The sequence below is a fragment of the Canis lupus genome, chromosome 1 (genome assembly GCF_048164855.1).
Source record: "Canis lupus baileyi chromosome 1, mCanLup2.hap1, whole genome shotgun sequence".
Classification (NCBI taxonomy): domain Eukaryota; kingdom Metazoa; phylum Chordata; class Mammalia; order Carnivora; family Canidae; genus Canis; species Canis lupus.
In genome coordinates, this window is record NC_132838.1 from 51,239,225 (window position 1) to 51,261,465 (window position 22,241).

General features: G+C 42.3%; 1 protein-coding gene across 1 annotated transcript in view; it reads right to left on the reverse strand.

Annotated features, from left to right (window-relative positions):
• Positions 1-22,241, reverse strand: part of PRKN (parkin RBR E3 ubiquitin protein ligase) — a 1,297,938-nt gene that overhangs the window by 447,357 nt on the left and 828,340 nt on the right. The gene's annotated exons all lie outside the window — the stretch shown is intronic.

Below are 22,241 nucleotides of genomic sequence, written 5' to 3' on the forward strand. Positions count from 1 at the left end.
CCTGGCCCCACTCCGCTATGCCTCTGTGTAAGGGGCCGATCGCTGAGCTGTCCTGCCTCCTCTGCTCAGTTGTCCCTCTCCTCCTTCTAATTGCCACATGCTCTACCCTGTACCCTCTATGTCTAACCTGGGGCTGCTGCTGACTCTGGTTGGCTGGGAGCAGGCCCCGGGAAAGCATGCAGAACAGTTACAGCATCATAAGGAGCCAGGCGCCCCAAGTGGAAGCTCTTTCACATGCGGGAGCTCACTGGCTTACCCGATTCTGCAGGGTCCTCCTCGGGGGCAAACTGCAAAGGTGGCGCTGATTCTTATGACAGTTTCGTTTTCCCTCAGAGACATTTTCACAAGGCAAGTCTTTTGGCAGCTTTCACTTATCTTTAGGCTCTCTGTGTTCCCAGCAGTCTGACAATCAGACAAGTGGGCTTTATCCCAGAACTAACCAGAATTGGAGCTGACTTCCTGAGCTTGCTTTGGCCAAAAGGGCCCTGCTGGTCACGCTCTCTGCTTCCGGGGGGGATCCTGGGGCCCTGAAAGCCATTCTCAGGACTGCATCCTCTGGGCAGACCCCGGCACGGGCTCCTGAGCACACGAAGCTTTGCAGTCAGGCCTGGAGCCTGGTGATCCTGTCTGGGGGAATCATCAAAGCTTCCAGGGCCTGGTTGTTGGGGCGCCAATTCCCTAGCCCTTCACCCACTTAGCATTAAATGCCAATGCATGCTGATCCAAGGGCCCAGGATGGGAAGGGCTTACAGAACAAGTTTAACCCCCAGATGTGCACAGGGCTGATGGTAACTCTTGATATCTTTGCCTGTTCAGAAGCTTGAGAATGTGTTGGTGTCCTGCTGTGGTTAGATTAGCTACTCTGTCCCTACCACCACATTCTCACTCACTTCTCACTGTGATCTGACAGGTTATACTTTGTCATCCCAGTTTTTCAGGTTTTTTTTTTTTTTTTTTTTTTAGGGAGAGGTAAGTCAGTCTCCATGAGGCAAAATGAATTTGTCCCAAAATCATGCTCCCTAGTTAAAAAATGCTAGGATTTGTCCTCAGGCTTTCCTGGAACCTCTGCCCTGCCCCCTGGCCTGGCGCTGGCCCCTGTATTACTCATGGCAAAGTTTCCCTGGGACACTGTCACTTGATGCAAGGCATCTCAGTCTTAAATGTCTCTTGGCTGCTTGAAGATCAAATACAAATTTCTTAGTGTGAGGTTTCTTAGCTCTGTCTACGTCTCCTAATGGCAGTCAGCTCATGAAGGAGAACAAGGAAAAGCAGCCTGTCTGATTCCTGACACAAGGTGGCCAAAACCTCCCTTTTCTGTGACTCAGTGTCCTGACCATGGCTTATCAGACCCAAGGTATGCATGGGCCCTGGGAGCAGACACAGGCAGGACAGTTGTCCGGGGTCTGGTTCATCTCATATGTACCCAGCTCCCTTTTGATCAATAGCACACATGGCTCCTGAGTATGGAAATATGGTCCAAAGAAAGAGAAGCTAACTGGCCCATAAGGAGATTGAATCCACTTAGCCTCATTAGTGACTAGGTTTTAACCAAGAGATGCAGATAGCGAGGTGCTCTGGAGCTCCCACTTACAGCGTTTGTAAAGCAAAAGCACAGTGAAATAAAAATAAAAGCTTCGTATTAAGAACTGGCCTCTCTGCCCAAGTGATGTTTATTGGATGTGAAGCTGTTACGTGTCCAGATGTATTTCTAAGTACATGTGACATGTCAGCTGCCTACAGATCATCTGCTTCCTCCTCACATAGCCCGCTCAAAATCAACATGAAGTGACAGAAAGGAACCAATATCAGTGTCCTGCATTCTGCTCACAAAACCACCCTGACATGTCAACTGACAGTAGAAAAATCCCAGGCTTCCATTGAGGGTCCTGATTTTCATAACATTGGCCATGCGTTTCAAGGAAATGCATCTCAAAATAATCAACTCTGAACTCCAGGGCTTCAAGAAGGAAGACTGGCTACAAGACAAGCAGGGATGTTCTTCTCTTTCATTCTGGGGATGCTTACTGTGTAGTCTTATAAATGGCAAATTTAAGTGGCCATGGAATCTAATCTGGATGCATATATATTTTTTTTAGCCATGGTGTATGGGTAAATGCCAGCTGGAGTGGTACCCCACTCAGAGGCCCAAGCACTAGAGGCTAAGAGAGGGGGACACAGGAGAAGGAGATGGGGGCGGGAGACAGAGAGGGCATGGAGGAAGACAGGTGGGTAGGAAAGGGGAGAAGACACTTTGGAGGAAGATGGAGGAGGGGGCAGGGGTGGGTGGTTTGCCACAGCCCTCTCCCACCACAGGTGAGGGGATCTGGAGTTGGCCTACATCCCTGCAGGGAAGGCTTCTGGTAGTGGTGGGAGCAGCTGAGGGCCACAGCCACACAGGACCTGCCAGGAAGCCAGGATGGTCCCAGGCGATGTCTCCCAGAATCTCCCCCAGACCCTAGGATCTAACAGCTTATCCGGCATGGCCACCATCTGCTTATCCCCAATTTGAAGTTTCTCTGATGGAGAATTTATTTGGATTCCTAATTACCAGGAGGACACAACATTTGTTACTAATGGGGAGGGAGTACCTGAGAAAGTGCTAGATCACGGGATTCACATAGATCTTCCTTGCCAGGTTACTGGTGCCCCATTATTGACTCTTGACTCTTTTTCCATGAGCAGCCACTTTTGCAAAGGAACAAGCCAAAGAAAAATGCCAATGCTTATGAGGGATGAGTGCATTTGGAAGTTCAAAATTAAAATAGCATTATGGGGTCCCATTGAAGCACACAGTTTTAAAACATCTTAATACTTCATTGATAGAAGTAGGAGAATAATAGTACTGCTTTTCAGACCCTGAAAGATCGTATTGGGTATTCTTGAGAAGCTGCAACATAGAGGCAGATTTCTAAGGCTTTCTGAAGAGGGTGCTTTATATTCAAAATGTGTTGGTATTCATTAACATGTGTCATCCTCACACGGGGTTCTCGGCCTCAGCACTGTGGGGATTTGGGGCAGGATAGACAATTCTCTGCTGTAGGGCTGCCCTGTGCATTGCAGGATCTTTGGCAGCATCCCTGGTCTTGACAAACTAGATCCCAGTAGCACCCTTCCCCAGTTGTGACAACCCAAGACACACTGCCGAATGTCTTGCTTGGGGCAGGAAGGGGGAGATGGACTGCAGGCTGCAGAATCCTTTAGCCCTCTCCCTACATGCCTATGAAACCCTACACCCTAGAATGAAACCAAAAAGAGGCAATATTATTACCCCAGTTTACAGATAGGAAAGCAATCACAAGCTTATTGAAATGAATGTGCTTGTGCAAGGTCACAGGGCACAGTGTATAAGAATTAGCCCCTTCTAGGCAACTGCCCTGTGTCCGTGGGGCACCGCGATCACGGGCTTAGGATGACAGTTGCCTGCTCGCCCTAACTCAGGCCTCCTCCCTCTCTGACGCAGCAGTAATGGCTTTCAGGCCAGGGAAGTCCAGAATGACAGGAGGGGACAGCCCTCCTGCCCCAGGGGTCCCCACCCTATGGAGCCTCCCAGCAACAGCCTCCTGTGTGGCCGAATGACTTTCCTTGTACTGAGGTCTTCGCCCTCAAGGCTGAGTTATTTCCTAATCCTTATGCTTAATATCTTCAGAAAGACTCATTTGAAAAACAGATTGAGTCTGTATTGAGATTAGTTAGCCTTCTTATGAATGCAGGGTGCTAATCCTCAGCCTACAAAAAATGCAAAGGAGGTTTTGACTGAGCCATCTAAGGGATGACCCAGAGCTGCTCTAGTTTGTTAGCACGACCTTGACCTTGGCCGCAGTCCTGACATTTTTTTCTCCACCCTCATTGGTCCTAATACCAAGGGAACTCTTCCCATGATTTCTGGGTGGCTAGGTGGGGATGGAGTGAGCAATTCGGAGTAGGGGCTTGGTTATAGGATTGTGGAGAAATTAGGTGAATCTGCAGCACCTGACGCATTTTATGGAGAACTGAGCTGCTGAGTTCGAGACGAATGGCCACCGTGGTGGCTGGGCATACCCGCTGGGCCCACAGATATGGGGTGCATGGTGCACTAGAAAGAGGGAGACAGCTCAGCTGTGATCCATCAGGCTATCAGGGAGCACTTCGACTCCTAGTAGAACTTTACATAGAATGACTTAAGAAATGTACTTTAGCTATCCTAACAACTTCAAGGAATTCATAATCCATCATGTATTTTTGAAGCTGTGGTGATAGCATGGTCCTGAATCCATGGGAAAGCAATTAATTAGAAAACGTGCTACTCTGGACTTCTAAAATGATCAAATGCTGAGAGGTGTTGGGAAGAAAACAAAAAAACAAAACAACAACAACAAAAACCCACTGTGATTAAAAAATGCCCCAGCCCAGGAGAGCTGTGTTACATGATGTGTAAGAGCAGTGATGGGATAGCTGAGTCTCAGGTACATGCTTGGAGGGGACCCATCCCAGCTTCTCCACCTTCTCAATCAGAGCAGTAGGACTGCTCAATAGCAGAGGGGAGCTTCCTCTGGCACCCATCTATATTTTGGCACTGATTTGGGAGCAGAGAAGGGTGTGAAATCAGTGCAATGTGTTATTCAAGGCACCTCTCTCCCAGTGGATCTACACAGCCAGATAATATGCCTCTAGGGCCAGAGAGAGGACCCTCCTTCCTTGTTTGGTGCTGGGAGGTTGGGACACGTTCTGACATGAAAACCAACGGATGGGATGAAACCATCTGAAGCTTCAGGATAGACCACACCTATTGGATATGAAAATGACCTTCTTCCCATTTCCAAACCAGCTTATAGCAATCAGGCTATCACTCTTGAGCACCTCTCACCCATAACTTGTCTGGGCAAATGCAATAAACTGATGCCCAGCTTAAATAATAACTTCAGTGAGACATGATTCTTTATAATTACTCTTGCACCTGAGGAACGGAACACTCTCATTAAGAACAAGCTGGCTGGAAGCTTGAGATTATTACCTTGTAGACACTGCATTCCACAAATCACTTCACACAATGGGGTGGAGGGAGCCCCGTGTAAGATTAGAAGAGTGACATGCTCTTGCAGAACAGTTTGAGGGTTTCAGATAATGCACATAGGGCTGACCCTACCCAGGCTCAGGGACTCCCAGACAGAGGCGATTGTAGTGGAGTGGGCCCACCGGGACCAGCGCCACCATCCGGGATTTCCAAGCTGACTGAACCCGCTGCCAGCCACCACTGCTGGTCCCAGGATTTGCAGTGAGGTTGCAGGATGCAGCAGCCCTGCATTGCTATGTGACAATTAAATATGCAGCAAAAAAAAAAAAAATGTGGGAGCACCCCAACCTCAGAGCGTCCACCCTCAGGGGACAGGGGCTTGGCCCACACTCAGCATCATTAGAGCCCCGTGGTCAAGGCCCTCCAGCGTTAAGTCTGACACCTACCAATTTACACTAATTCTTTCTCACTCCTGGAGTTTCATGCTATAGAACATTTCTCTGCAAATTCTTTAATGTGTGAAATATGAAAAGAGTTAAATATGCTCCAAGGGAAAGGGAGGAATCATCCCAAATTAGTATTTTCAAAGAAATTAAAGACTTGGCTTATTTAACACATAGGAAACTATGAATATCACCAATCAATGTGGGGAGAAGGGAAACGATTCTATTTGAGAATGAGGGGCTGCATGGATCAGGAATAATTGTGCAAACAGATCCCTACAGAACCCCCACTCATGGCCCCCCCGCCCCCCGCCACCCTCACCCCCCACCGCCCCTGCCGTGGGGAAACATGCTACCCGGGATCTTGTCGTAGCCTTGTTCAAATGTGTGACATTGCCTTTGGAATTTGTCACTCTAGGAGTTACAGCTGATGTTACAGCCTGAAGTGGAGCTAAACCAAAATAAACAATCTGCTCTATTCTGCTTAGGCTAATAGGACAGTGATGTAAGGCCCCGCACACAGGCAGCGGCAAAATGCTTTCTCCACCCTGCGTGCCTGCAACGCACACCCTCACCAGTGCAGGGCTCGGCCGGGAGGGGGATCTGGGCTCCCTTTAATTATTAATGCTGCTGAGGGAACCCGGGAGGGGCTCTGGGCAGAAATTTAACATTTTGCCTTGGAAGGCAACAGAATCTTTCTGTTTATATCAGCGGGCAGAGCAAGCTTTTAAGCTTAACACACACAAGTCTTTTTTATTTGATCATTCTTGAGCGTGGGTGACCCCTGTCTTTCTGAGTCTGCAGGTTCTGCTGATACACTAGGGGATGGTGGGAGTTTTCATTATAGTTCACAGAAAGGGCGTGCTGCTTACAGTATATATATATAGATTTTAAGCCACCCACACAGATGCATTTCCAGGTGTCTTAAATACCCAATATGTTTTTTGGTGCATATTTGGTCTTTTGCCAGCAAGTGATTCTCCTGGTGTTTTCAGTGCCCTTTTTGCCACAAAGATAACAGGCTTTTGTCTTTAAAGCGGAGGTGGGTATTTACTACCTCGGATATGGCTTTCTTTCTGAAGAGGCTCTTAGCCTGCCTGGTTTGATCACGTTGAGGATGGCTTTCCCTCTAGGACTGGTTTTAGCAACACTCCACCCGCGCTGTCCTATTTCAAGCCCCAGTGTTTCCGATCTGAGTGCAGCATTATTCTCGCTCTTTCCCTTTAATTCCCACCCAGGATCCCAGGAGTCCCCGTACGCAGGCTACTCACTCCACAGCACAGGCTGGCACTGGTACGCAAACGGTCTCAGCGAGCCCCCTAATCTGGTTATGCCTTCCACTCAGGATCACTTGCTCCGGATGAAGGGGAAATTGCCATACATAATTCAGTTAAAATTGTCAGCTTGAGTGGCTTGGATTAAATCTGGCCTCTACATGCAATCAATTTCCAATTTTATCACCTCATCCTAAGCAAAGCGTGAACAAGAAGAGTTCAGTGAACTTGGATGGAGATGAAACAGGGTCCTCTTTAATAAACAGATGCTTTTTAAACCTCCTCATTTTTCTAAATTGTGATTTTCTAAGTGTGAACCAGAGACAATTATAATAATCATACACCTCTCCAGGATTTCTCCATGGAGTAAAAACTAGGGATGAGTTCATAGACAGGGAAGGTAGGACCTAGGAAGAAACAAATACCTTGTCCTGTCTGGATGACAGGCTGGAAGCACATCCCCGTTCCAGCCAGGTGTCCCTTCTTCCACAGAGGTGTTCTTGGAGTCAGGGGAGGGCCCCCGGCCTGTGAGCAGTGGGCCTTCCCTGCTCTTGAGCACAGGCCATAAAACGCACCCAGGTTTAGGATGAATGCCAGTGACAGCACCTGCAAAGCTGATAAGGCATCGTTTTGCATCTGGCTCACCTTCCAAGAGTGGGATTTTTATGCCTCTCATCTCGCTCTACTCCCACGGTCCTGGCACCGGGCAGCTCACGCTCCCAAACCAATCCACGTGGGCTCTGCCTTGCAGCCTGGGTACCCAATGTGGGGGCGGGGGGGGGGTTGCTAATTCCTCAGCACGGGCAAGGCTCTGGCAGGGACACCCTATGGGAGAAAGTGTCCCATCGCTGCATGCTCCCTCACAGATGTCCACCCCTCCTTAAAACAGCCTTCAGCTTCCCAGACAGACTGACAAAAAATTCTCCTGACTGCAAATCTGTGAATTTTTCCTTCCTCCCACTAATGGGATGGTGTGAATAAACATTGCAGAGGGGGAAAAAAATAAGAGCGAGAAGGAAAACCATGAAATCCTACCCCTAGATGGGGCTACTGTCTGCAAGTGTTCTGTGTGCATCTGTTCTTTAAAATTCAGTTCACTGAAACTGAGATTGAAATTAGGTATCAACAGAGAATTTACAATTTAAATCAAACTTTGACTCATGTAATTAAGTCTTTAGTCCTGTGAACCTCATTCACAGCCTCAGCATTAGGCTGCTGTAGGATTCCAATTGATAAATTTCTTGACTTCCTGGGTGCCTGATTTGAAAAAAAGAAAAAAAAAAGAAAAAAAGAGGGTGAGGAAGGGAGGAAGGGAGGGAGAGAGGGAGGGAGGGAGGGAGGGAGGAAGGAAGGAAGGAAAAGAAGGAGAAATAAAGAGAAAGAAAGAAAGAAAGATAGAAAGAAAGAAAGAAAGAAAAAAACCCAAGTCTGAAATGTTGAATAAACTGAGAGGGAAGAGTGGCTCATGTTTCTGTGTTCTTCAATGACAGATGATGGCTAATGAGAAACTAATGGTGAGCCTTCCCTGAGTGCTCCGTGAAGCTGTGTAGGCTTCCATCTGTCCATTTGGTAAATAAGTCAAAGGAAGGAGCTCCGCCTTCCAAGTGGCATCTGCAATCTGCATTGTGTGAAAGCACTAGGGAATGCCAGGTGAGGGGCAGGACAGGGCTCTCTGTGATTTCTGAGACCCAGTTCACAGCAGTGACAGCTACTGTGAGAAGGGAAAGGCATCATTAGGAGAAGGGAAGGTCTGCTTGCTTCTCCTTTTCAGACTTACCTCCCTTGCCTAGGACAAGACATGATGGAAAGTACCTGTTGGGGTGGTGCTGCTGCTCTGTGACTACTCGAAGTGCTAAAATGTTTACAGAGTCCTTACGACACTCCAGGTGTTGTTTCAATTGCTTTAGATACACGGATTCATTTAATCCTTAAAAGCATGCCATGATTTAAGCATTATTATAATCCTCACTAGAGATTTAACTAACTTGTCCAAAATCGGGGCCTGGACTCTCAAACCTTACTTTAGAGTCTTCTAAGACTAGGGCCATTCTCAAAACTCAGCTTGACCCATAGAATAACAGAGGGGCTCCCTATTCATTGGGAGGCAGTGTGGTTTCAAAAAATGAGCCTTGCAGTCAAGGTAGACTTCTAACCAACGCCTTTCCACTGCTCCAGGTTATATGCCTCAGGCATCTGCTGATTTAAGAACTTAACTTGAATACTTGAAAGCCTTCCTGGGTGCAGGGGAAGCAGCCTGGATGCAAAATGGATACGAAGCAGGAGCACCTTCAATTAGCTCCACTGTCAACTCCTCAGGGACACAGAAGGAAAGTCTGAGGAGTGATCTGGAAGGTATATATTAGTGTGCAAATAGACCAAATGTGTCTCATTGTATAATTTTATTAGCAGTGACGGTTTTAAGGAAGTTTTAGCAATATTTCCAACTCTGGCATCGACACCTGGCAGGTTCCATTTTATGTTTATCAAGTTATCTGATGACATACAAAAGAAACATTTGCAAATCTTCAGGCCAGCCCTTCATGTGCCAGGCATTGCTTGCCTACAACTGGAAGAGCCAACATGGACATCTCTCTCCTACCTGCTGAAGAGCAAAGGAGAGGGCTCAGCCTCCTTGCCCCCAACATGTAGAGACCTTCACAATGCTTGCCACCTCTTCCTCTTTGTAAGTTCATCTCAAAAGAAACCTCATGGCTGAGCAGACAGGCAATCAAGTGGAAAGTGCAGACAGTATAATTACAGAGGGTGGAGGGCTCTGCAGATGGCGTTTGGGGCATCACAGTTAATAAGAGGGCTGTTTCAGGAGACTCAGATGTGAGCACGTTATTACAACTGGAACCAGCAGCTAAAGCACATGCCCCTGGTTATCCTGAGAGCAGCGTACTCCAGGCAGCCAAGAGCTGGGAAAACTATCTGGGAGGGCACCAACATCACAGGTGGAAAGCCCTATTTTTCTTAATAAAACCCACTAACAAAACAGAAGGCGTCATGAAGTGCAGTGAAAGGTCACTGCAATAGCCCCGGGGAGATTAAGAGGAAATAAATGCATTTTAGTAGCTCCCAACCTGAGGTTCCTCCCCTTATTCCTTACAGCAAGACGTTAGTGGCATACCATGCTTGCGCTTATGTTGCAAGTAGTAGATGCAGATGGCTTTAGTAGTAGATGTGCAAGTATTTGAGCTGAAGCTCCCATTTCAAATATGAGAATATAAAGCAAACAGGAGAAAAGCATCTACTACTAGGTAATCTGAATTAAAAAATAGGAATGGTGATCAAGAGCGAGGCTGCCTTGTTGATTTCTGGGTGCCTTCATTTTCTGGCCCACCGAGGGCTCCTCTCCGTCCTCCTCCTCTTTATTCTTCATGATGATGTGCGTTCTCATTTGACAGTTTCAGCGGATTGAGGCTGAATGTTAAGTTTTCTGCCAAAATGGGTTCGGTATCTTGTCAGCGATTTCCTTTAGTAAAATGCACTTTCATCTTTAATCTACTGAGGAGTGCTGTTCGTGACAGGAGATCCTTGGAGAAAAGAAGTCTGGGGGGCAGTCTGCTACCTCGTTTAAATTGGCTTTACCCAGATCAGTAAATACAAAGATGAGGCCAAAAAGGGTTAATAATTTGTATTCAGAAAAGCTTAAAAGGATTGCATTATTTAAGCTTCCCATGAAAGTCCACAACCAGACTCGACACTCTGCCTCTAAAGCCAGCTCGACCCCATGACTTTCCTTTGTTCAGACTCACAGCTCCGTTGTTCTCCCAGCAACTACCCAATTGCAAAATCGGGAGAGAACGAGAGACACCTTCTGCTCGCTTCTCCATCTTATCAGACAGCCGGTTAATCGGCTGAGGGTTGTCAGGTGTTGAGTCGCTAGTACTTCGTGCAACTGTTTTCTTTTCTGCTTTATATTTATTCGCACCTGGAAAATAGGATAAAACTCTCCCTCTCAACTCTCCTTTTTTAGATCCATGTACCAGCTGGATGTCTAAGTTATACCATGGGAGAGTGTGATCGTGTCAAGGCCAGTTCGAATGGAGTTTGCATCTAGGGCAAATCCCACCCCACCCCCCGCCCCCGTCTTCTCTCTCCCCCCAGGATCCCCGGTTAGCAGCTGTGCAGATGCCACCTGCCTGGGAGGCTCCAGGCTGTCCCCACTCTCTGGGTGACTTCTGCTAGGAGGGCTTTGTGGGCTGATGAGGACACAGAGGAAGAATCCAAGGCTTACAGGAGCATTTAGATGTTTGGGAGTGAGGGTAACCAATACGAGTTCTTAGCTACTGGGAGGCAATGTGAGTAGAGGCTGTTCAGGCCACTGTTTCTGTCCCATCACCTTTAATAAACACGGAGCAGGAGGAAAAAAAGATATTAAAGTCTTGAAGAGCAAAAGGGATCTTTCAAAAATGCATTCCTTGCTCATAACGGGGGCAAAAACTCTTCTCTTCATTACCCAGTTGAAAGAAATGATAAAGTAGTAGTGAAGGCAAAAGTAAAAGTCTGTAGGATATTTCACATCTAAGGGAAATAATCATCCAGTCTGTCAGGCGGCCAACATTGACCATCAAAGTTGGACCAAAGTACGGAGCCTGGACAGCCAATGTCAGGCTCCTTTCATAGGGCTGACTGGCGGAACTTTCTGCTCTGACGGACCTGCTCCGTGTCTGCCCGGACTGTGTGCTAGCCACCAGCTATGTGTGGCTCCTGAGCACCTGAAGAGTGACTTACACAACTGAGAAACTAACTTTTAATTTTACTGAATTACTTTTCATATTAATTGAAATAACCACAGTAGCTCGAAGCTACCGCATCGGATGACACAGGGTAACGAGGTCATGATGCTGGACCTGCCACCAATGTGAACGCTCAGAGTCAGAAGCAGAGGAAATGCAAACACAAGGGTGCATAAGGCAACAGGACAGAACTTTCAGAAGTGCAATGACCAGGCTCGAAGGCCACTTGCTTCTCACGGTGGAAGGTCTACCAGAGGCACAGAATCGGTGTATAGTGTCTATAGAATATCTAATAGGTGGATGGGTCTTATTTATCGTGAATAATATCATGAACGATAATAATGTTGGGAATCATAACAATGATAACGAGAACTAACTTTTGCAGAGATTACTAATGGGAAGCACTTCGCATGGTGCAAACCGACGGGGTCACTTAAATGTGGACAAGGAAATGGAGGACCCAGAAAATGAAAATAATTCAGCCAGGATCACAAGCTTAACAATGGTAGAGTCAAGCCTTGAACCAACTCCTCTCTGACTCAAAATCAATAAGCTTTTAAGCACTAAACATTTAAAATGGGCTATGGCTGAGCTGATCCACCGTTGGACCAAGCACTTAATTCCCTGAGACCTCAGGCTACTTGGGCGTCCAGGGGGGCCAGAGTGCCTGGGCCCGTAGCCTCCAGGCTGGTGGCCTCTGTCCAGAAGCAGCATTATCTTTCCACCCCAGTGAGGCCTGTGACTATCATCACTTTTCTCTGTGTGCTATGAAGCAAAAATGAGAGGCACCGAACAGCATTCTGAGAAAAGCCACATGGGACTATCCCTCAAAAGTTAAAAATAAATGTGTCAGCGAGGAATCAGGCACATCCTTTGCCTTGGTCCGTGAATAGCACTGGAGGCAGGGAGATTTTCTCAAGTGCCATGAGATTTTAAAATCTAGTCTGCAGGAAAAGACGTTATAAATAAGGCAGAGTCAGAAATCACCCTGACGTTTACATAGCGAGTGATGGTTAAAATCCTAAATGAGTAAAGTAAGACCCCAGGAGTCACCAGGGATTCATTTTCCTGATATCATTACAGAAATAAACATCTTGGCAGGAAAAGTTGGTATCATCCTCATTCACAGACACATGGGTCAAATCAGGTGTCTCTACACCACTCCTCCTACCTACTTGAGGACAAGGGACATGTGTCCAACAGGCCCCCGTGCTGACTCCCACCTATCACAGCTGTCGCTCTTCCATTCACTGAGCATGCTGCCTCCTCCACCCACCAAAGATTTTGTCAATCCCAACAGAGGTATTCCCTGAGCTGTCTGGGTGTGCAGACTTCATATTTGATTATTAATACCGACCGGAAGGAGAAGAGAGGGGAAATGAAATCTTAACTAAAGTTGGCTCCAACCTTCTCCATCCAACGAGAAATAAAAATAGGCTCCAAGATTGTTGTTCCAGGGTTAAAGTGCGAAGGGAAGAGGGGCAGGTAGATCATTATTTTCCACTCAATTCTTAGTATCTTTTCTATGTAAGCAAGAGCTTTATATGGATGATATGTAATACTGGGTTGTGATGTAGAAGCAGATTTCCCCCAAGTTTCTCACCTTTACTATTATTACAGCCACCAGGTCTTGTTCGCATAAAAGTTTCTGAGAACTTTTCCTTGTGGGTTATTAATATTAAGAATAATAGCAACTATAATACATTTGTTTGGCACATGGTGTTTTACATGGATTAGTTTATAATTTTCTCCAAACTTTTGAGAGATAATCATTCAACAGATCCATTCACTCATTCATTCAATAAAAAATTATTGAACAGCTGTTCAACAGCAGGGGGCATTTCTTATCCATTGCCATTTTGAGGAGCACGGGGTTTAAGCTAAACTCAATACTGTCAGAAGTGAGGAAAATATATGCAAAGGATTACATCATAGCTCTTATAGGAAATTATTCTATTAATATATGTTCATGTTATGCTAATGCTTTTAAAAAAGTGATACCCAAATGAGTAAAAACCTACTGGGGGCGTGGGGGGGGGGCTCTGGTTTTGCATCTAACAGATTTTAGTACCACTTTATAACCATTCTTCATGTGGAAAAAGAAAATCCTAAATGTGATTGTTCTTGTGTTGATATAACTGGTTATAATAATTGGTATCAAAAAATAATAATTGGTATCCTTCCAGAGGACAAAAATCTTAACTCTATTGCATTTTAGAATCTTCACCTTTTTACACCCAGTATACTTAATACAAGTAGGGATAGTGGTTATACTGGCCTTCCTTGAGTAGATTATGTATGTGTGCCAGGGTGTCTAAGTCCTTTGAATAGCAGCTAAGTTTGTAGCTAACTCATTAACCTTCCCAGACACTGCAATCATCCACTATTTGGCTGCTGATTCTGCACTGGGTGAATTCCTTTCTTCTTATTTCCTCCCTCTCCCCCATTAAAAATTATATTATATTGTGCCCTTAGAATGAATCCTAAAACACCAATCAGTGCATCACTTAGGAAAGCTAAAGATTTCCAAAAGTAATTGCTAATTGATTCAACAAACATTTGTTGAATGCCTGTCATGTGCCAGGTTATGTTGTAAACTCTGGAGATACAACTGAGGATAAGTTCCTCTCTCCTTGGACTTTCTCGTCTCTTCCACAACAGCCGGAAAAGATGAAGGAATTCAGGATGAAGGAAATTCCGCCTAGAACATAAACATTGTGTGCTTGGCTAGAGGATGCCCAATGCTCTGCACTTGAAAGTCTAGGAGAGGCACACCGGATCGTGGAGCTCTTTTTAGTCATGACCCCCTGGTAGACATATAGGGAAGATTTAGGTCTCACTTTTACAAGTGGGGGAAACTAACATGGAAGAGACAGAGTTTGTTCCATGAGGTTCCCCCAGGTCTTTATAGTTTTCATTTTGAATCACTGCTTTGTATTAAATTCATGTTCTCTGGCATTTTCTCCCATTTGTGTAGGATTAGTTCTCATTTAAATATTAATTCCACATTTTCAATAATTTATATGGTTTGATGGTCATAAATATCTGGATAAAATGTGATAACATTAAATAAAAGGGTTTCTCCACCTTCATATATTGTCACACAAGCATTCTTTTACCATCAAAGGAAATCAAAATAGGTCTAAGTCCTTTGTGTTTTTCAAATATTATAATCTGAACATGAATGACATATAGATCACAGTCAAACATTTTCTTCTTACCTCATCTGATTTTGCTTGATAAAATCAACTCCATCTATATGTATGTCTTTTAGAAATATGTCTCCGTTTTTCCCAAATGGATATGTCTTACATCTAATGCATAAGAAAAAATTCCAGTAGCACCTCCCTGGGGGATATGAACTAGCCCCTGATTATGCTAATAGAAGCCAAGAGGTTTTCAAAGCAAAAGAACTATAATAAATTATTCATAAATAAGTCTCTCTTTTGATGGTTTTGGTGTTTCTGGATTTTCCAGACCATAGAGGATATGTGATATGATATATGTAAGCTAAGCTGAAGATGTTACAGAGGGAAATGGGAATTGAAAATTAATTGGAATTTAAAGCATTCTATTTTTGCATTTGGTGTATTTAGTGGAGCTGGTCGGGCATAGGCAAGACCTGGGAGCCTGCTTATCTGATTGTCCTTAGTGATTGCAGGTGCTTCTGAAGGGCTGGGCTTGTTTCTGATAGAGCTGTGTTTCAGTTCCCAGAGGAAAATGACTCGCCGCTAAATCCTGCCCCAGACAAGATACTAGGCTAGATTTGGGTTGCCAGCTGAGAGAACTAACAGCTTTGGTTAGGATATACTGCTCTGTTTGTGCTTCACTTCTGAGCTTCTCTACCTTCTTCTTTTCTTCCCTTTTTCTATTTCATTTGCTAGTTTGTTCCTCAGGGTCTCTATATGGACCAAGCCCAAGGGCCACCCTCTGGTGTCCATGAATGGTAATCCCTCAGAGTGGTCAAGTCCATGGCCGCCACAGTTTTATTACGTACACATTTTCTTACACATATCAACATTTCTACACTATTTTAGAACTCCTTTTTGTCATAATGGGTGTTGAGGGGTTATGAAATGTTTCCTGTTCATTTCTACTTGCAAGTATCTGATATCTATACCTTAAATTAATTGCATTTACTTTGTCATTTATATTTTTTGTACTATTTTAATGTTAAAAATAAATGAATTTCTGTCTTCAGTTTAAGTCTTTTGTGTTCCTTGAACCTCACCTTCCCTTGCAAATTTAGGTAAGACATAACTCTATCCCTCTTATAATTCCTGTGAGGCTTATGGATGAATCCACTTGTTTACCTACCTTTATAAAAATCCAGGTCCCCTTCCTTTTAATTGAGAGTTTCCTCACTCTCAATTCCTCAATGAACACTCTACTGTAATGACCTGAATAAAATCCTCTCCTTATGAGATGCTATCTGGTGCATTTTGTCTTTGATACTGAGTAGACTTCACTTAGCACTGTACTCACATTTAGCCTTATAATTTATGAAAGACAATGAAGAAATGGAAGGCAACTTGACTTGAAAAAGACCAATCTTGGTTGGGTGAGAAACTCTATAAGCCCTGATGAGCTTAGAACAGTCCAGATTTATGTTGATTGTTACAGCATGATTATTTTTTTTAAGATTTTATTTATTTATTCATGAGAACACAGAGAGGAGAGAGAGAGAGAGGCAGAGACACAGACAGAGGGAGAAGCAGGCTCCATGCAGGGAGCCTGATGTGGGACTTGATCCCGGGTCTTCAGGATCACGCCCTGGGCTGAAGGCGGTGCTAAACTGCGGAGCCACCCGGGGTGCGCTACAGCATGATTATCAATAGCACCCCTGTTATTCTCAAAAGTATCCTGGCCTAGACAAAGAATTACATGGTACTGTCGTAAAACCCCACACCCAGCACGGTCCTAAGCATCAAGCATAGAGCCAAAGCACATTTACTGAAATGTGAATTATAAGATGTCAACAATCAACTATCTTCACAATAGGAACTATAAGACGCCAACTTGACTTAACAGTTAAGGCATTACAGGTAGTAAACACTGAAAGTGGTAAAATCTCTATGACTAGCATTTTTCTTAAAGTAGAATACTTGATTACATAGTTCTAGTTTGACATGGATAGATCTTGGACTTGATGATGACTTCCTAGGAACTTGTTTAGAGACAGAAACCCCTGGTTGTTTTAATCCTTCTTCTGATAGGTGAATGCATACAAAACAGACTACTGACACTAGCCATTAGTGGATATTTATTATCTACATTGTTTCCAATATCTGCTAAGGAAAAATTGATTTTAAAATTGCTCTTGTGGGATGAGTCCTCAATTTTTAATCAGCTATTAGAGGGGTGCCTGGGTGGCTCAGTTGGTTAAATGTCCCAAGCTTGATTTAAGCTCAAGTCCTGATCTGAGGGTCGTGAGATTGAGCCCTTTGTCAGGCTCCTTCCTCAGTGTGAAAGCTGTTTGAAATTCTCTCTCTCCCTCTATGCCTACCCCTGCTCATACACGCATGTTCTCTCTCTAAATAAATAAATATTTTAAAAATATATGTAATCAACGCATAAAAAATAAAAGGTTAAGTAGCTTTTGACAAAATAGAAGGATTAAAAAGTTTTCTCTTGCTTATCTTCATAGAGGAATACTTTCAACCAGATAATTATTGCCCTTCCAATGGAACAGAACTTGAGACAATGTCAGGAATGTTTTGAAAGCTCAGAACAAATCTAATCGAATTTCTTCATTCTGAATTTCTGAGATGTTATTCCATTTGTATCCAAACTCTGGCTAGCATTAATGTTACAGTTTAGTAACAGTCATGCTAATTTGTGGTTGAATAAATTCTGGAATGATAAACTATTGATACCTCAATATTATAACTACTCTTTTTTTTTTTTTAACCACTCTTCTTTTTTAAATAAAGATTTATTTATTTATTTAAGAGAGAGAGTGAATGAGAGAGGGGGAGAAGGAGGGAGAAACCCAAGCAGACTCTCCACTGAGTGTGGAACCAGACACAGGACTTGATCTCACAACCTTGAGATCATGACCTGAGCTGAGCTGAAACCAAGAGTTGGATGCTTAACCGACCGAGCCACCCAGGCACCCCAACCACTCTTCTTATTATCTCCTTGCTTACCTCACTCCCCAGTCTCCTCCATGTATGGATGATTCTAAAGATAGCTAAGATTATGCCATGAATTTCCCATGAAATCATTAGAAAATACATTTGAACTTTCAATGCCCCAACATCTACAAATAATCATTACCAAATTATGTTTCAGAAACTTTTCAAAAATTATATCTGCTTTACATGCTGCACAAACAATATGCTTTTAATTCCTACTGTGGTAGGGATAATAGCCACAGAGGGAATTTTAAAAGCAGACAATTACAATCAGAGCAGGACAGAAGAGGAAGTGAAAAGCACTCCCAAAGCATCAATCAAGAAGGCCAGAGAAAATCTGAAAGCAGAATGCTGGAATTTCAGGGTAGAAGATCAACACTCAAGTCAAGGTACATCTAGTGAGCATTTACAAGAGGACTTGCAACCTAGTGGGTATTATAATGAATACAAAATTACAGTAATATGAGTCTTTTGCCCTTAAACAATTTAGATTTTCTGGAGAAATATTAAATGCAGACATAAAACTTATTAATGCATGCCAGCATATGACAAAATGTCTCCTAAAGTGGTATAGAATAAAAGGAAGAAAACTAAAACAAAACAAAAACAGAAGTGCCTCTGAATTTGGCTAGAAACATCTACTTGAAAAACTCAGAATTGTTTGGGTTGTTAGTGAAGTGTGGTTAACAGGATTCAGAGTGAGCGTCAGAGGGAGGCAGATGGAGATGCGGGAAGGGTACAGCCAAGTGACATTTAGGACAAGAGAAGACACACACATCATGGCCTATTTTTATGTTGTATGTCAGTTTTAAGGAAAATTGGTGTTTTCCTGAAATAATATATATTTGATGGAGAAGTGCTGCCCATTTCAGCTGCAGAATAACTTTATCATAGTGCTGGGAGAATTTAAGAATTGAAAATCAGAAGATAGCAGGTAGAGGTTATAAATTTCATATTAATATGGCAATATGGAGTGAGATTTATGAACTCTGATATAATGTAATCTTTCACTGAAAACAGTTTTACTTTCTCAGTGGTTTGTCCCTGGCTTTATATTAATATCTTTTTAGGAAATGTATTTTTCTGAATATACTTTATTTTATTCAAGTGATTGCTTAGAGATAGACATTCAAGGACTATTGGCTCTATAGATGGAACAGACTGATTGTATTGTTAGGTAAGTTTTGAGAGATTATAAGAAGACAAAAGAAAGTTTTGTTCCAGGAACTTTGGACCATGACGTATTTGAACATACTTTTTTTTTTTTTTTCCAAAGTCAATGCTCATTGTAAAAACTACATAAGATGCAAGTTTTTTGCTTTTAACTCCAGTATATTTTAGAGATTTAGGTTGAGCACTAAACTGAAACTCTGGTATCTAATATGGTTCTATTTCATAGAGCTAGGAATACTGCCAATTTACAAAGGCCAACTTACTTAGACTTCTTTCCTGAAAACTAAAATGACTTCTTTTAAAATTTATGGTCCTCATAGTTTTCCAAATATCATTTCATTATGTGGGAGATCCCTTAGTCAAAAACATTTCTACGACATGCACTTAATTATTTTATAAATAAGGAAAAAAGGGAAAGCATTGAGTTGTTGGTCAATCCACAATACATTGGCAGGTGTTTATCCTCAGCTCAAGGCATTTGCCACAAACATTATTATTATTTTTTTTGCCACAAACATTATTAATCCCATTATGCCTGTTCAGTGCAAAAGCAATGAAGCTGTTTCAAGCGTCGATGCAGTGAGATAGCCCTGTGACAATGAAATCAAAGAATTGAAAATTTTAAACATTAACAATTTACTGAAAATGAGAAGTGCAGCTGATGCATATGTAATAAACTGTCAGTAGGAATGAGAATGAGGGAAAAAAAGCAAAAATGAAACGTGTGAGAACTGTGTTATGTATCAGTGCAATCCACAATGATCAGATAGTTCCCTTCAAATGTTGGTAGGTAAACTACCTACTTACAAACTTAGGCTAAAGTTTCTTCAGAATTGTAGAGTCAAGTGGGAAATTCCCATTATGGACAGTCTTCTAGAAGGAAGTCACAGCATCAGGATTAAGTTCCTCCTTGTACTTTCTCTTGGTCCTCATACCCATTCTTCTTGAAGCCAATAAAACATCTCCAGTGTCCTATCATTAAATCTAGAAATGTCATTTCTACCCCTTCTGCATCAGGACCTTCTGGGAAGCTTTATTAAAAATACTGATGCTCATTTGTCACTCCCAGAAATTCTTTCTCCGATGGTCTAGGGCAGGGCCAGAACATTAATACTTGTAAGACTTCCTCAAGTGGTTCCAACATGCCACCAGAGCAAAGAAACACTGGTTTACAAGGAGTAAACTTGAAACATATCAGACATGTAATCTCTCCTTATTTCCTTCATTCTCAAACCCTCATTCTTACAACCTTGTTTCTTTAGAATTTGGATAGAAATCATAACAGTATTAAAGCTGATTGAATATGTCCAAAACCACTGGTTCATTTATTTATTGCACACACACTTATAGCTCACATCCCAGGATTTAGAAAAGTACTCCAGACACAGCCTGACAAACCCCACCTGTAGATTGAATAATTTGTTTTAATTGTTCATTTTCACAGCGACAATAACTTTGTGCTTCAGAGTAAACTCAAATATAATTTTTTTTCCCTTTTTTCAACTCTGTTCTTTATTGGATTTTTCCCATTATAATAATATTTAACACATAATCCTTATTTAACATAACTTGTTTCAAATAATGAAAACAACCTAACTTATTTATGTGACTTATATATAACCTGGATACTAATATAACTGGGTAAGAACAATATAAGGAAATCACAGGACAATTTCACATAAGGAAGGACTGAAAATCCCGAGGAAATATTACCTATCTGAATAAAGTGTACATAAAAAAGAAGAAAAAAACAGAATCAAGAAAAGTATATCCCAAGGGTACAATACTAGTTTAACATCAGAAAATTTGTTTATGTCATTCTATTTATGTCATTCTGTTTATGTCATTATATCATCAAATAAATAGACTAGAGAAGAAAATTTTCATGATACATTGAAATGTGCTGACAAAGCATTATTAGTATGAGTTGTAATATATAGAATGTATAATATATGTATTTGTGTGTTTGCAGACAGATGGATATATAGGTACACGAAGCTGACATGAAACAAGGAGAACAAGGAACTTCTTCAACAAGAAGTATCTATCACAAGTAATCCTCTTCCTTTTGGAAGTAAATATTGCATTTAATGAAAAATCTTTAGATCCATTTCCTGCAAGCCAGGAACAAAGTAGGAATGCTTCCTTTCACTCCTACTGTTTAACAATATCCTGGACACTACGGTTAGGAAAGAATTAGAAATAAAAGGTCCAAGTATTATCATGGATAGAAACAAGAAAAAAAAATGTTACTTAAAGATGAGAAGTTCATTTACACACATTCTAGAAGAATCAAAGAGAAGGTATTAGAAAATTACAAAACTCATTAGAGAACCTTGAAGCATATTTGATTAAATGTAGAAATATACCCTATTCAATAATGGAACACCTACCATCACATAGGTTCAGTTTTTCCCAAAATGAGCCATGAACTTTATGTGATTTTTTTTGAGGTATTTACATACAGGAATATTCTCTAGTTTTCTCAACCTTTTCACATATTAAGTATAAATCATACATTATCCAACAATACTTCAAAGTTTTTATAAATTCTTATAAATTTAAGCAGCAGCCAAATGAAAGGTGCGGTAGATTGGAGGTCTGGCATCTGGGTTTTATTGGCTGGCTCTCCCACCAGCAGGACAAGCTAGCCAGTCATGTCACTTGGCTTCTCTGAAACTCCTTTTCTTCACTGATAAATGAGATTAGACAATAGGCATTTCTTACATGTTTAAATGCCTTCCTTTTTGTAATAAGTTTAAAAGTTTAATAATACCCACTATGTCTGTGTTCCCCATTCACCCCATCTCCCGCTATCCCCACAACAGATATATCAACTTCCTGAATAGTTCTTTCTGGAAAATTCTCCAGAGTAAGATAGAAAATGGACTATCTTCTACAGAAATTCATCAGGATAGGTGATGGCATATGCTTTCTGTGATATGACTCGATTAAATCTTCTATATAAAATACCTATTGGAAGATACGCATTTGAAGGACTATCTTCTTTTTGTGTGTGTGTGGTACTTCTTATAATAGATAGTGACCAGAGCTGACAAGATCGGACATTCAATATATTTTTACAAATACACAGCCCCCTCTCCTCAGAGCATAATCATAATATAGAGTGATCTCTAGGGTTTTTTTTTTTTTTTTTTTTTTTTCTGATTCTACAATTCAGGAATTACTCCTGCCCTAAAACTCTTGACTACTTTGTTGGTTTCTTTTGAGACATCCTGGCCCACCAAACTTATCCATCTGTTTCTCCTTTCTTCCTTCTTCCCAGCTCAACAACCTAAAATGATAGGTCCCAAGGACTGAGGCTGCAGAGTTTATATACATTTCGAAACAATTTCTTCCTGAAGGTCAGACAGTCTTTAGGGTCACTGCTAATAATGCTAATGTGCATTTGCTTAGATCAGGGGTTGACACATTTTTCTGTAAAGGATCAGATAGTAAATGTTTTGGCTTTGTGTACCATA